Source organism: Triturus cristatus, chromosome 2_1, assembly GCF_964204655.1.
Source record: "Triturus cristatus chromosome 2_1, aTriCri1.1, whole genome shotgun sequence".
NCBI lineage: Eukaryota > Metazoa > Chordata > Amphibia > Caudata > Salamandridae > Triturus > Triturus cristatus.
The window spans coordinates 287,605,405-287,619,536 of record NC_140581.1 but is presented as its reverse complement, the minus strand read 5'-3'; the positions used below and the strand labels follow the sequence as shown (position 1 = coordinate 287,619,536).

The following is a 14,132-nucleotide window of genomic DNA, read 5'->3' as shown; positions in this document are numbered from 1 at the left end:
ATCCAGATTTTCCTCCTCTCCCCCTGTGCTGGCCCTGTCCAGCCAGTCCTGCACTACACTATCCACCGAGGACATATCAGACAGAGAAAAAAAGTCCTCCGTTACTGGAGCTTTATCCGGTCAGATAATTCTCTCAGCATTTCTGTAGTTCCAGCTTTTAAGTTTTCCACCGTGGATAGAATAACCAATCCCCTGGAGCCAGCAATGGGGAGCCTTTCCTCATCAGACTGCTGCTGCTGTTGCACCGCCTCTTCCAACTCCGTATGTGTTTGGTCTAATCCTGCCTGGACTACATCTCCCAGAGCCCCCCTGCCAGTGCCCTGCAAGGGGATCAGGAGAGCCGGAGTAACTTCCATAGCTTGTTGACCTTCCTGGCCACCTGTAGTCTGCTGCACTCCTCCTTCACCCGGGGCCTGCTCACCAGGTAGATCTTGATTTTTTCTTACTTTACTTTCAATCCTAAACATTGCCGGAATCTGCTGTGCTGACTAAGCTGCGCTTGCCCCCATCTCAGCAGCCGTCATAGGCTCTATAATAGCTGTCTGAGAAGCCTCGGACACAGTACTTGCCTCTTGCCGTTTACAAGCCGCCTTATCGGGCTTATCTGGGACTTTCTCCCCCGACTTCTCTCCTACGGCCATCTGCCGCGTCTTTACCGGAGTACCCGCGGGCTGAGTGTTAGCTCTATTGCGAGCGATCCGCTGGAGCGCGTTCTTTCCTGCCATGACTTTTCCAGAAACGTGATGGCCGGTAGAGCCTGACAGGAGCCGCCGTAACCGTAGCAGGTTCCGCAAGTCACCCCAGGCAGCCGCGGCACTCGCAAAACGCCAAAGCTTAAGCAGCGATATCCTGAGGAGACCGTCGAGAGAATCCCTCACCGGCGACCTCCAGCACTTGAAGCACTGCTCCCCCAACAGCATAAACTAAGAATTAGTTAAGTAACCAAAATGTCATCGGATACACAGGTAAGCTGCCGAGGTGAAGAGCACCGGCTTACCCGGCCACTGATGCGGCCGCCATCTTGCCCAAAAAGGTGTAAATTCATTCCAAGTTTTGCAATTCATTTTTTGAAATTAAATTGGCAATTTTCCACAAAAAAATCACATTTGATTTTTTTTTCGAGTTTCCTACCTTCAGTTGTCTTCTTTCTTCGACTCTTGGACTTTTGTAAAATTCCACAGTTCATCAAGAGTCTGGCCCACTCCAAATATCCAAATTAGCCATAATTCACGATGGAGTCCAAATCCCATGCAAAACTATCAAAAGAGACACAGCTTGGCATAGACATATTTTAGAGCAAACATAGTGCTGCAAATAATACTGTGTAAACTTAAAAAAATGCATCTCCTATAATAAACCCTAAAAAATGAAGTATTGTCAGCAAAAAGCACAACAAGAAATCCATCGTCCATACGTTTTTAATCCATCCATAATCTGCCAACAGATTTTGAAAAGCAGAAAAATCCAAACTTTACCATGCAGTAAAAAACCGGCATAAATTTACAATCCTTTACAAAAACTTCCTAATTGTCAAAAACATCCATTCTGCCATCCATGTCATCTGTGTTCTCCAAACTTCCACGTGGTCGAACAGCCATGAATATACTATATTATGGTTAAAAAACGTGACGCTACAAAAACAATAACAAAAATATTGCTGTCTTAGGGGCTCATTATGATGGCAGGAGGACCCTCCAGCCATCATAATGAGATTTACCCACCGCCAAATTAGGATGGCGGTGGGCATCACAATGGTTCAGTGGTGGACAGAAAGTCCGTCCGCCATGGTTCTGCAAGGCGTTCCTTTTTCGCCTATCTTGCGGAACCCGGAACCAGGGCAATATTGCAGTGGTGCCGTGCAGGCACCGCTGTAGTGATTATGATATGCCCTTGCGCCTGTCTTTTTGCGGCAGATATAACGCTGCAAAAAGACAGGCAGAGACTGCCTTTGGGGGCCCATTGTGGGTCCCCTCTGTGGGGGTTGCACTGGGAGTATCCCCCGCAGTTCCATGCACCAAGTGGCAGGCACCGCGTGGTGCATGCCACGTGGTGAAGGGAAATGCTACGCATGCTCTTTTAACATTGTGGACGGTGCTTCAGCCAGCAGCACTGTCTGCAATGTTAAAAGGCCAGGATGCGCCTGCCAGTATGGCAGGCCCATCCTAATTGCACTGGTGGGATCACCGCATGTCTGGCGGTCGGTCCCATCACCACTATGATGTTGGGCGGACTCATGCCCACACGCCATCATAATGAACCCCTTACACTTTGGTTTAAAAAAAATCTTAATCTTTCTCTGTAAATATATTGTCTTTTTATTAAACAAAAACAAGCTTTAGTTCAATACCCATAGAAAAGTGATATATTAGGAGAGACAAATTAGACAAATTTCACAGTTCTTAAAATATACCCCATTGGCAGTTTCTGCTATTGATTACCCACATTTACTCACTGTAAACCATAGCAGCAGTAAATATTTTTTTAAACCAAAAATGTTAAAAGAGCAATCAACCCGAGGTGGGCCTACAACCGCTACCTGCATAGAAATGAAAATGGTGGTTAAAACATTCAAAATATGCATCTAAATACTAACATATAGCTAACTAACTCCCTCCTCTCTCCTTACAATAAACTATGCCACCCACATTCTCTCTTAAACATATAGAATTTGTCTAACCTGACCGCAACTTCTCCTTGCTTCTTATCTTTACTGCAACGCTCCATTAAATGTTGATACAGACGCACAACCGAGAATGTCATATCTAAAAGTAAAAAGGAAAAAATAACAATTTTTTCCATTGAGTTCTATGTAAAAACATGGGAAAGCACAAAAAACATTGTAAAAAAAGTAAATGAACTACTTTTGAAAAGCTAAAATTTACAAAAATGTATATTTATTTAAACTTATGTATAATAATTTTTAATTTTTTTTTATCCATTATTACATCTTTTTTTTAAATAAATAAGGGGCTTATTAGGATGGTGGCTGGACTTTTGGAGATGGGACCGCCTGACAGGATGTCGGTGGTCCCGCTATAGGCATTAGGATGTGACCACCACGCCGACGGTCGCAATGCCCATGTTTTGTATAGCGGCTGGTGCTGCTGGCTGCAGCACGTGCCGCAATGCAAAAAGGGGACACTTCACGTCTCCCTGCACTATGTGACAGGCACCATGCAGTGCCTGCCACATGATGTAGGGATATGTAAGAGGGCAACATAGGTGCCCCCCCACAACCCATAGCTGAGGGCCAGGGGGAACTGGGGCCCGCTACATGCCCCCAAAGTCCCTTTTCACCTCCTTTTTCGTGGTGGGTTAACCACCATGAAATGGCGGGCGGAAAGGTAACATTGTAATCCCTACGGCAGTGCCTGGCAGGCACCGTCACCATTGTAGGGAATACATTTCTCTCCGATGCACCGGAAAGCTCAAGGAGCCCATCAAATGCATGGCGGTCAGTCTTTCGAACCGCCAACAATCCGCTCCCCTTTGTTATATGACGGGTGGAAAACATGAGAGAGGTAAGACCATTGTGATCAGACCCTAAATCTTTTTAACATTATCTTTCATGTGTCCTATTTAATCATTTCAATAAATAATATATACATACATTTTTAATTGTTATTATATTATTTACTGTATTTTTATAGTTTTTTAGGACTGTACATATATCCATGTTTACAAATTCTTTTATGTTTCAATAATTTATTTTATATTTACAAATATTTATAGTTGTGGTTTAAAAAATAGTGCATAAGCCCAACTCAAAATCCCTATTTCTCTACCACTCCATGCCAGATTATAAGTGATAAACCCTCACAGCTATTGTTTTTAAATATTAGAATACCTATTTAATCAATATTATGAATAACATTTAATTATTATTATGGTATTAAAATTAATACCTTAATATTAATACACTTCTCCACCCAAAACCCCTACTTTCCTCACATCGTGTGCCAGAGGGTGGGTGTTATATCCTCTTCTCTTTTCATTTTTATACTTTAAAAAGTCACTGCCTATTTTTTTAATTCAAACCAAATTAACATTCAGACATTAAAGGTAATACCGGAGTATTATTACACCCCCTACCCAAAACCCCTAATTCCCTTGCATCCTATGCCAGAGGGTGGGTGACACCCCCATAAGTATTACATTTAATTATTTCAAAATAACAAAACATTTATATTAAAATCAATACTGATCCCAAAATAAATTTAAAATATATACCTTAACAAAAACACTTACCCAAACACCCACATAAGCATTAATTTTAATTATTTTAATTTAAGTAACAATGAATATTGAAATCAATACTGATTAGTACCAATATATTCAAATTGATACCTGGGTAGTAATACACTTTCCCACCCAAAGCCCCTAATTCGATTGCATCCGATGCCTGAGGGTGGGTGTTACACCCTCATATGCATGAATTATTATTATTTTAATATAACTAAACATTTATATTTAAATCAATACTGATTAATACCCATATATTTAAATTAATACATGGGTATTAATACCCTTCCCCACCCAAAAACCCTAATACCCTTGCAACCTGTGCCAGTGGATGGGGTTGACATCCTCATAGGTGTTAATTTTAAATATTTTTAAATTTCTAAAAACTAATAATAAAATCAATAGTGATTAATACCTAGGCATTAAAATGAATACCTAAGTATTAATACAGCCCCACACCCAACCCCCTTAATTCCCTTGCATCCCCTGCCAGAGGGTGGGTGACACCCCCTAAAGCATTACATTTAATTATTTCAAAATCTTAAAAAAATTATATGAAAATCAATACTGATCCAAAAAATAAAAAAGATACCTTAACAAAAATACTTAACTAAAGCTCTTATCTTAATACTCGTTGTAATAGCATATGCGTTGTAATGGCATGCGTTGTAATGGCATATGCTTTGTAATGCCTGCGTTGTAATGGTAGTTTCCCGGTAGGAATTGACATTATATAATTAGCCGTGGTATATTCTGTATGATTTTAGCACAGGAGCAGCAAGAAACAACCAACAGGAATGAAAAGTATGCAGCCAACCAAAGCACACACTGTCAAGGGTTCATTATGTAGTGAACAGAAGAGCACAATTATTCATAAGAGATACCTTGAGAATTTCACTAAGTGTGGCAGAGATCAATCCATAACAACGAGCATTATACTACCAACCATTGGATATAAACAGCTAAGGACAGAAACCATAGGAATTGACACGGTGATTTGGTGACCCAAGAAAATCATACACACATAAGAAATGATCAGTCATCAGGTTAATACACCAAGGGTCAATAAACCAACAAAAATGGGGAGGGAATAACACAGCCTATGGAAACATGGCCTGAGGGGAGTCTTTGGAGGGAGACAGAGGGAAAGATGATGCTTATGGAAAGAATCTCAGAAAGACCTTGCAATCCTGACAATAAATCAATTTTCACTTCATACAGTTGGCACTGTTCAGATTGTTGCAGCTCTTACTGGACCCCTTTTGATGGATTTGGTTTCTTATTACTATTGTTTCTTCCATATGATTTAGCTGACTGACACTCACTTGATCCGCCATTGGATCTTGTATTGTGCCACTGAAGGGCTGGATATAGGAGATCTAACATTCGGATATCTAATGAGGATTAGGAGTTAGATAACCGATTCCTAAATTTGTAATTAAATTCATGTATGTGACTCAACATCAGACTATATAAGTAAAGGGTTATTACTGCTAGACCGAAGCTTCTGAGAGAAATTTTGGTGGACTAAAATCATGCAAGCCAATAATTCGGGATTGTTGCGGCGCAGCAGGTGAGTAACGAGGGAGAGGGTGTGGGATCATTTGTCATGATGAAGGGTTTTTCCATCGTGATGCACTTTGGGTTTTTCTTAAAAGCATTGGTAAAGCATAATGTAACAAGGCATGACAATCTGCATTTGTTCAACCTTCACAGTACCTCAGTTACAAGGCACTGAGACAAGGGTCCGTTTTAGACAGGACCGGTTACTTGAAACAGGTGATGTTAACCTGACCCCTGTGGTGCAAACCGGGGCTGGGTAAAACCAGTACATCATAATCTAATGAAAGGACGGGAACCTTAATTAAGTAGTGCATTCCTAGGTTGCCGGAGGGCAGTGACTGAGGTTGGAGTCTCTCAAGCACAAACTAGGTGCAGTCTGAATATATATCCAAGAGGATTAGTATTCCCCTCATTTGCTCCCTAAAATTATGTGGTGTTGGTATAGTACAGATTAACTCCAAATCACCACCTATATACTTACCGCTGTCTCTTTCTCGAGACTGGCCGGCACCATCCTGAGGGAGGAGATCTAAAGGAAAAGAAAGACAACCAAACATCAGTTATACCACGACAGACACCAGGATCCATCCTCTGCACAGATTCTCTTTTTTCTGAGTTTTATATAGCGCAAACTCGACCAGAAGGTATCAGGAACCAGCGCGCTTTACATGAGCACCAGTTGCATTACAGACGGACACATTCATTTCTGTTAGGCATGGGGAGAGTCAACCTTGTTTGTTTTGTATCACAAATAAATGTCAACATTCAGAAGCATACCTATCCTCCGCAGCCTTACACCTTCCCAGAACCTCCTACAATTCCTTACTACCTGACTGTTTTCTACAGAATACCTGTATAAATGACTTCCATATACACTAATTTGGCTCTGGAATCTGTCACTGCTTAGAATTTCTGTATCTCTTCTTGCAGCTCATTACTCATGAAATGTAACATTTTGTTCTTGATCCTTGAACCTTCCTGTTGTGTTGATGTTACAAATCTGATAGCATTCTTTCAGCCACATCCTGTTATGTGCTTCTTGCTTCCAAGAGCCCAACATAAACATAAAAGTTCAAGAAACTTCATGAGTAATGGAAATGTCTGAGTAAATAAATATAAAGCTTCTTTCTGGACCAGGAGGCATTACTACCAGTGATGATAATATAAACGGGTATTAATTAGGAAGTTTTTCTACTGCGAGAATCGTTATTTTTGTAATATTACTCCAAAATGGTGGGATTAACAATCATACAACTATGTGCAAGAGAGGCTGGAGAGCTGTAAGTGTGCAAAGTCACTTGCAGCCTCAGATACGGTTTGATGTGGATAGGCAACACCGCCTTTCCCTCACTATAAATGAGCTGGAGGATTGCACAGGTGGGTGAAAGGGGCATCTGTTGGAATTTTGGTGACTGGCCCATAATACCCTCTCCAAATGAAACACCGGGGCCCAGATTTATTATGATCCTGTGTCAGGATTGAGAAGGCTTTGTGGCACAGTCCTGACGCTAAATCACTGTTGGCTTTTACTAGGCCACGCAGTCACTTTGCATGACTTTGCATGCTTTAGTAAATATAAAGTAACGCAGCGCTTAGCGCTACCTTGCCTTATTTTGCATCAGGTAGGTGTTACATGGAGTTGCATGAGCGATCCCATGCATCCACTCATATCTTTTGATGCAAACCCAGAGCCAGATGTATGTAGCTTTGGGTTTATGATTACCTAATAGCAAATCTTTGTGATTCGCTATTTGGTACTCACAAACAACAATGTACAAATGTGTGTTTGACACATTTAGCGAGTCCCAGTGGGTTGCAAATAGACCTACCTCATTAATATTCATGAGGAAGGTCTCCGTTTGCAACCCATTGGGAATCACAAAACTCACAGGGATGATGGCTTGCGGGGGTCGGCAGACCACCATGTCTGTGATTGCTTTTAACCAAAGCAATTTTTTTTTTTTAATGCAGTCTGTTTTCCTTAAAGGAAACCAGGATGCATTCCAAAATGAAAAATGACACATTCTGCAAATCAGGATATTTGTGACCGCAAAAAAGCTTTGACTATGCTTGCCTTATGCCTCAAAGGAATTTTATTTATAAAGGAAGATGTCCCTTCCTGCACAAAAACAATCCTTCACATAACTCAGTCAGCCTCGCACTATGCTGCAAGGATGCCTGTGTTGCCTGGTCGCACACAGGGTGCCAGCGCAAGGAGAGAGCTGAAATGCTCCATATCTTTGTAAATATGGAATAGTTCTGCTTTCTTTCTTTCCCACAATGCAGCGCAGTGCAGCAAGCTCCCTTGATGCACCGCTTTACATGAAATAGTAGTAAATATGCCCCCCCAAGTCCTCCTTTTCTACCGGGAGATAGTGACGGTTGGCAAAATGGTAGCCAAGTCAAGTCAAGTCAAATCAAACTTTATTTCGTATTAATTAAAATGCATAAAATTACATAAAAACAATTAGAATAATCAGTAAAACTAATAAAATACATGATCTTCAATAAAAATCAATAATTTATCTCATCCTTAGTGCAAATCTATAAATAGTTTCACAATTGCCCCCCTACCTCCCCTGATAAAATTAATCTAACATGAGCTCAGTCTTTCACAATTTTTCCATAGCTACACTCTAGTTGATTATTTAGAATCGCTACACTCAGGGATCTTATTACCAAATAGATCATTTGTAATTCCAAGGATGCAAATAAATAGCTACACCTAACCTCTAAAATCCAATTTGCAGCTATAATTGTGTATCAAATCTGTGTCTCTGTGCAGTTTATGTACATGTGCTTGGGCTATTAAAGAATGAACAATCTAAATCAGTAAGACATGGGTTTATTAGGTATTACATTAGGTATTACTCTTCATCCTCTCTTTGCTCTTACAAGAAACCATGGGCCAGTATAATTCATGTGGTGCGACGGATTCTAAATGCTGCCCACAGAAAAGATGCAAGTGTATTTCAACTGAAGGGATTACCCAGTCACTGTAAAAATGACAAAGCAATAAGATACTGCCTAAAATTATGTTTCCATAATAATGGAATCAAAAACCTTTTCCTTGGACTAATGTATAAGGAACAAAAATTGGGGCTGGTTACGATGTCAGTCAGAAAGGCTCTGAATGGCATTTGGTTTGACCAAACCTGTGTCGGAAGCCAAGTTTCGGACTTGGAAACATTTCCAACCAACTGATTATGATACAAGGTAGTCGGTCGGTCATTCCGAATCGGTTCCGACCGGCATTCGGAGAGTCCAAGTCAGTCAGAGCCGAATTGTAGAGCTCTATGGGCCAAGTTTCCGACTGATTATGATGTCGGATTCCAACAGCCGTTCCAACTCGGTCTGTCCCACACAAAAAAGTTGTTGAAAACTGAATTTGGGGGCCTGTAGCAGGTCCCCCTTCACTCAGAGGCTTCCGGTTGGGGTCCGTGGGGGGTACCCATGGGTCCCCTCTTTCCAACCATGCACAGTGTGGCAGGCTCAATGGGGTACCCGCCACAGGGTGCATGGTTTTCTGCAACCACCTCTTTTTTTTATTGAAACCTTTGGTGTCGGTAGGAACACAGGATCCCATTGAAGTCAATGGGAGTCCACCTGATCGGTGTTCAGGACCATCATAATCATTCGGTCGGACTCCCCGAACCCGAGTTGGTTAGAAACCATTGCGACAAGGAGTCAGTTGGAATGCTTTCCGAACTACATTGTAATGAGGCCCAAAATGTGTGAAATGGACAGGGTGGACTTTCTATCACATGGGCAAGGGGATAAATGCTTCCCTGAGTGTGCATCATTAGTGGAATGTAGTTTACCCAAAACCTTGTCAACATACATCTGTGCTGGGACTGGGAGTTCTCTACAAAAAAAACCAATAAGATAAAGCAACGTGCGTCATATGAGGTAGGAACTGGTTTTTTATCCTTGTTTAAAATCCATCTATCTCTTTTTGCTTTAGCCATAAAAATATCCTTAAGCTTGGCCTTCGAAAAACTGGCAAACAATTGGGGATGGTCATAAATCTCATTTACACCTAGAGATGTAAGAGTAGTCTTTACATAAGATAATTAAGGGATTCTGGGTGCATAGTCTACCTTCATACTATCACTCAATATTAACTGATTCAATTTGCCTGTCTCCCTCTTCCATATCGAGTACCATAACAATATGGGAACCATTCAATAAAATCACCAATGTACGGTAAACCCAATTCCTCATGACTAATGTGTTTGAGCAGGTTTCGGATACTGCTAATAATCTTTTGTAGAACAAGTCCTCAATACGCTGTAACGCCCCGATGTCTGCCATACCTCAAACTGCAGCCCGATATGTAGTGATTGATTTGGCCTTGGCTAGATAAATCTTCACCATTTCCTGAATCGGTTTAGAGCCTAATTTGTTAGTAAATCTAAATGAGGCTCTTATGTTCTTTGCTAATTGATTGACTATGTTAAAAACCATGTCCTTCCATAGGGACGTTTGGGGGAACATGGTGGCTACACGTCAGTAGTCAGCTCCTGCTCCAGCCACTAAACGCACCAATCGAGACATGAGTTAACTTAACCGGAGACCAGCATTACCTTTCGGCGTGTGCCTTTCTGCTTTCCCTGCCTTTCTTTTGTTGTTTCTTCCTCGTCCTTTCCCGAGGCTGTTTTGTTTTCTCTCTGCGGCGTGAGTGTTGGCATTGTCGGCTTTGCTGACCTGGTGTGGCCTGGGATGTGCAGAGGTGGGGCGGGTCGACGCCTATCCGCGCCACCCAGCTGGTCGGAAGCCGCCCTGGAGCTCCGTAGGAGACGCAAGGCGGCTGCGCAAGGCCATCTCCGGGGGGATGTATGTCGTTACAAAGCACACTTTTACAACGCATGCACTTACAAGGCATTTTTTACAACGCAACATCCACTACAACGCATTCCATTACATCGCATGACACTACAACACATTTTTAAAAACTACCTTTACAACGCATTCCATTACATCGCATACTACCTTTACAACGCATACCATTACAACGCATAATATTAAATTGCATTTAAGGTAAGTATTAGATAGTATAGGGGTAAAAATTACTATTCTAACTCCAGGGGGTGCAACAGTAGGGTAATTGTTGGATAGTATAGGGTAAAAATTACTATTCTAACTCCAGGGGGTGCAACAGTAGGGTAAGTGTTGGATAGTGTAGTGTAATATTATGCGTTGTAATGGTATGCGTTGTAAAGGTAGTATGCGATGTAATGGATTGCGTTGTAAAGGTAGTTTTTAAAAATGCGTTGTAGTGTCATGCTATGTAATGGAATGCGTTGTAGTGGATGTTGCGTTGTAAAAAATGTGTTGTAAGTGTAGTGCGTTGTAAAAGTTGCGTTGTAAAGGTTGTTCCCCTCTCCGGGGGAATGACGGCAGAGTCAGTATCAGCTACTTCTTTCGAACAGCTGAACAGAGAACCCAGCGGGAAGGTCGCGGTAAGATTTTGGAAGACTCTGCCATTATACCGGAGCCAGGCGCCTGGGGAGAGACCGTGACAGGGGGTCCAGCTCATCAATTTCTGCAGCATTTTCAGGAGGTTTTGGCCCCTGAGGGTCAAACCCTTCAGACCCTTAAATCCACGCAGGAATCCTCTCTTCCCTCAGAGACAACACTGCAATTAGCCACTATTGATAGAAGGGGCTATAAGAAGCAGAGGAAAGGTGCTGCGGGGAGCTGCGGACGGGTTAAGGCAATTACAAAAAATAATCCCGTTAGCAAAGGAAGAGGTGTGGCACCGCGGCCAGGGCGACTGACTCCGGAATCTGGGAATCACAGTTTGCTCCCCGGCGCCGGTGGCAGGTTAGCCCAGCACCATGTGACTCTGGGCAATAGCTTGCTTAATCTTCCCGACGGCCCCCAGCAAGGGGAGATCTATAAAACCCAAGAGGCAAAAAATTAATTCCGCAAATATCTTAGTTAGGGTCACTCCATTGCTGCGTTCCTATTTTAGGGTCCAACCAGAGGTTCTTGATATTACTGCTCAAGCCGGATCCCTCAGGCAGTGCTCAGCAAGCTTAAATACCTCCATAACATCGGCATTATCATCTACAGCGATATTTGATAGCAACATGGAGTCAGCATTGGATCTGGTCTCTCACCAGGGTGATACAGGGGTACCTTTGGACCCGCAGGAGCCCATGAGCGGCATGAACATAGACCCCTTAGCTTGCTCACAGATCCTGACTTAGTTACAGCCACAGCAACTTCCACAGCCACTTGCAGTCCCTAACAATGAATCTAGGGGGGAACAAGAGGATGATTTGGTATCTCTACCAATATCTTCACCCTCAGGCTTGGAAGCTCTTTTTACCACATTATCTGAAGATATAAAAAAGGGATTTGCAGTATCCGCAGCTAACCAAGGAGAAATCAGAAATTTCTGTGAAACCTTGGAAAAAAAAGTGGACCTCTTAAACTCCAGGACTATAGCTCTCGAGAGTAGTGTTGGTGAACTAAAAGAAGATGCTGGGCGAGCAGAGTGGGACATTCAATTGCTAAAGGCAGAACGTATAGATCTTAGCAACAGACTGGAAAAATTAGAGAATAGCGCATGTAGGAACAACTTACGCTTACTAAATGTTCCGGAAGGCAGTGAAGGATCCGACATTAGACCTTTCATTGTTTCTTTACTCAAGGCCTCCCTACAGCTCGAGGATTCAGAAGAAGCACTAAGTCAGGATATGTAGAGGGTGCATAGGGATCCCTTTCGAAGAAATCCCAATAGATCCAAACCTAGGAAAATTCTTATTAATTTTCTTACCTTTGCTTTAAAAGAGAAAATCCTTAACGCAGCATTGAAATTGAAAACAGTCAGGGCAAATGAGTTTGCAATCTGGTCTGACTTCTCGAGGTCCACTTTGGACAGGCAGTGGGAGTTGGGTAGGAGGGTGGAGGATTTAAAAAAACTAGGTGCAGTGGCCCAACTAAAATTTCTGGCCTTCCTAAAGTTGATGCACAATAATAAGATGCACAATTTAAGAACAGTTCGGGAGGCGGATGAGCTGCTAGACAGTATCAGCAAAGGGGGATCATAAGGGATAGTTTTAGTGTTTGGCCGGGTAGTAGAGGTATTATTAAGTGAGGGTTCAGCCTTCTCTTTCTTTTTATGTGCTGAAGAGTTAGCATAATAAGTGATTATAGGTGGAAGGGGCCCATATTAAAAGTAAACAATAATATTAAATGGAGGAATAAAAGCGTATACCTTATTTTTTTTCCTCCCTCTAAATTGGTCCCGACTGCCTCGTAAGGTCGAAAAGGTCCTTCCGTGAATTTTTTCCCTTTCTCTGAATGTTTTTTTTTTTTCCATTTTATTGTAAGTGGTTGGGGGGCATTTCCGGGATGCAATTGCCTGGACTCCATTTGTCCAGATAATTGGGGTAAGGGTTCTCATGGGGGTGGGGGGAGGGATAGGGGGACACAGCAGAGTAAAAAACCAAAACAAAATCCTCATTCTCCCTTTTTTGACTGTACCTATCTCATTTTTAAAGTAATGGCTTTGGAGCTATGTTGGTTTAAGTGCTGGTGTTGGACGTTCTAAATTCCTTTTTTAATGTTAGGTTTCTGGGTTGACCCACCATGAGTCTTATACAGATCTTGTCCTGGAAAGCTAATGGTCTGGGAACTAGAACGCGGAGAGATAAGATCATACAGTATCTCCAGGATTCACCAGCTCAGGTCATCGTTCTTCAGGAAACGCATCTCCTTAAAGAAGAGATAGTCTCTCTTTTTAAAAATAACGGATGGTTGGGTTCATACGTCTGCACTAGTCAGTCAGCAAATATTAGAGGGGTTTTAATTCTATTTCAGAAGTCAGTTAAGGCGCATATTTTACTGCAGCTAGTTTACCCAGGTGGCAGATGGGCTATCATTAAAGTTACGATAATGGGGACTTTATTCACCTTGGTTGGATATTATGGACCCAATCAAGATGACCCCTCCTGTTTTAAGACTATCTTCTCTCATTTGTTGGACTTTCTATAACCGATAATCCTAGCTGGGGACTTTAATATCATCTTGAACCCAGTATTGGATAACACTCCAAACAATAGAGTCATAGTCCCTTCCAAATCTCAGGACTTCTTGTTAGAGGCAATGAAGCAATTCGCCTTTTCAGATATTTGGAGGGAAAGATCAGGTCAGCATCTAGGCATCTTGTTTCAAAATTACAAATATTGGCACCAATCTAGGATAGATTATGTGCTGATAAGTAATTTCCTAAGGGGCAGAGTCAAAAAAATCTCCTACCTGGCTAACCATCTCTCAGATCACTCAGGTATTTTTTTAGGTCTAGAATGTCCACT

At 42.0% G+C, this 14,132-nt stretch overlaps 1 long non-coding RNA gene across 1 annotated transcript in view; it reads right to left on the bottom strand.

Moving 5' to 3' along the window:
• Positions 1–1,129: 1,129 nt before the first annotated feature.
• LOC146864109 (uncharacterized) overlaps positions 1,130–14,132 on the bottom strand; it is a 401,591-nt gene continuing 388,588 nt past the window's right edge. The window contains exons 4-6 of the long non-coding RNA XR_014976611.1: positions 6,287–6,334; positions 2,678–2,762; positions 1,130–1,256 (exon numbers count right to left, since the gene is read on the bottom strand). This is a non-coding gene — a long non-coding RNA (uncharacterized LOC146864109). The remainder of the gene's footprint in view (positions 1,257–2,677; positions 2,763–6,286; positions 6,335–14,132) is intronic.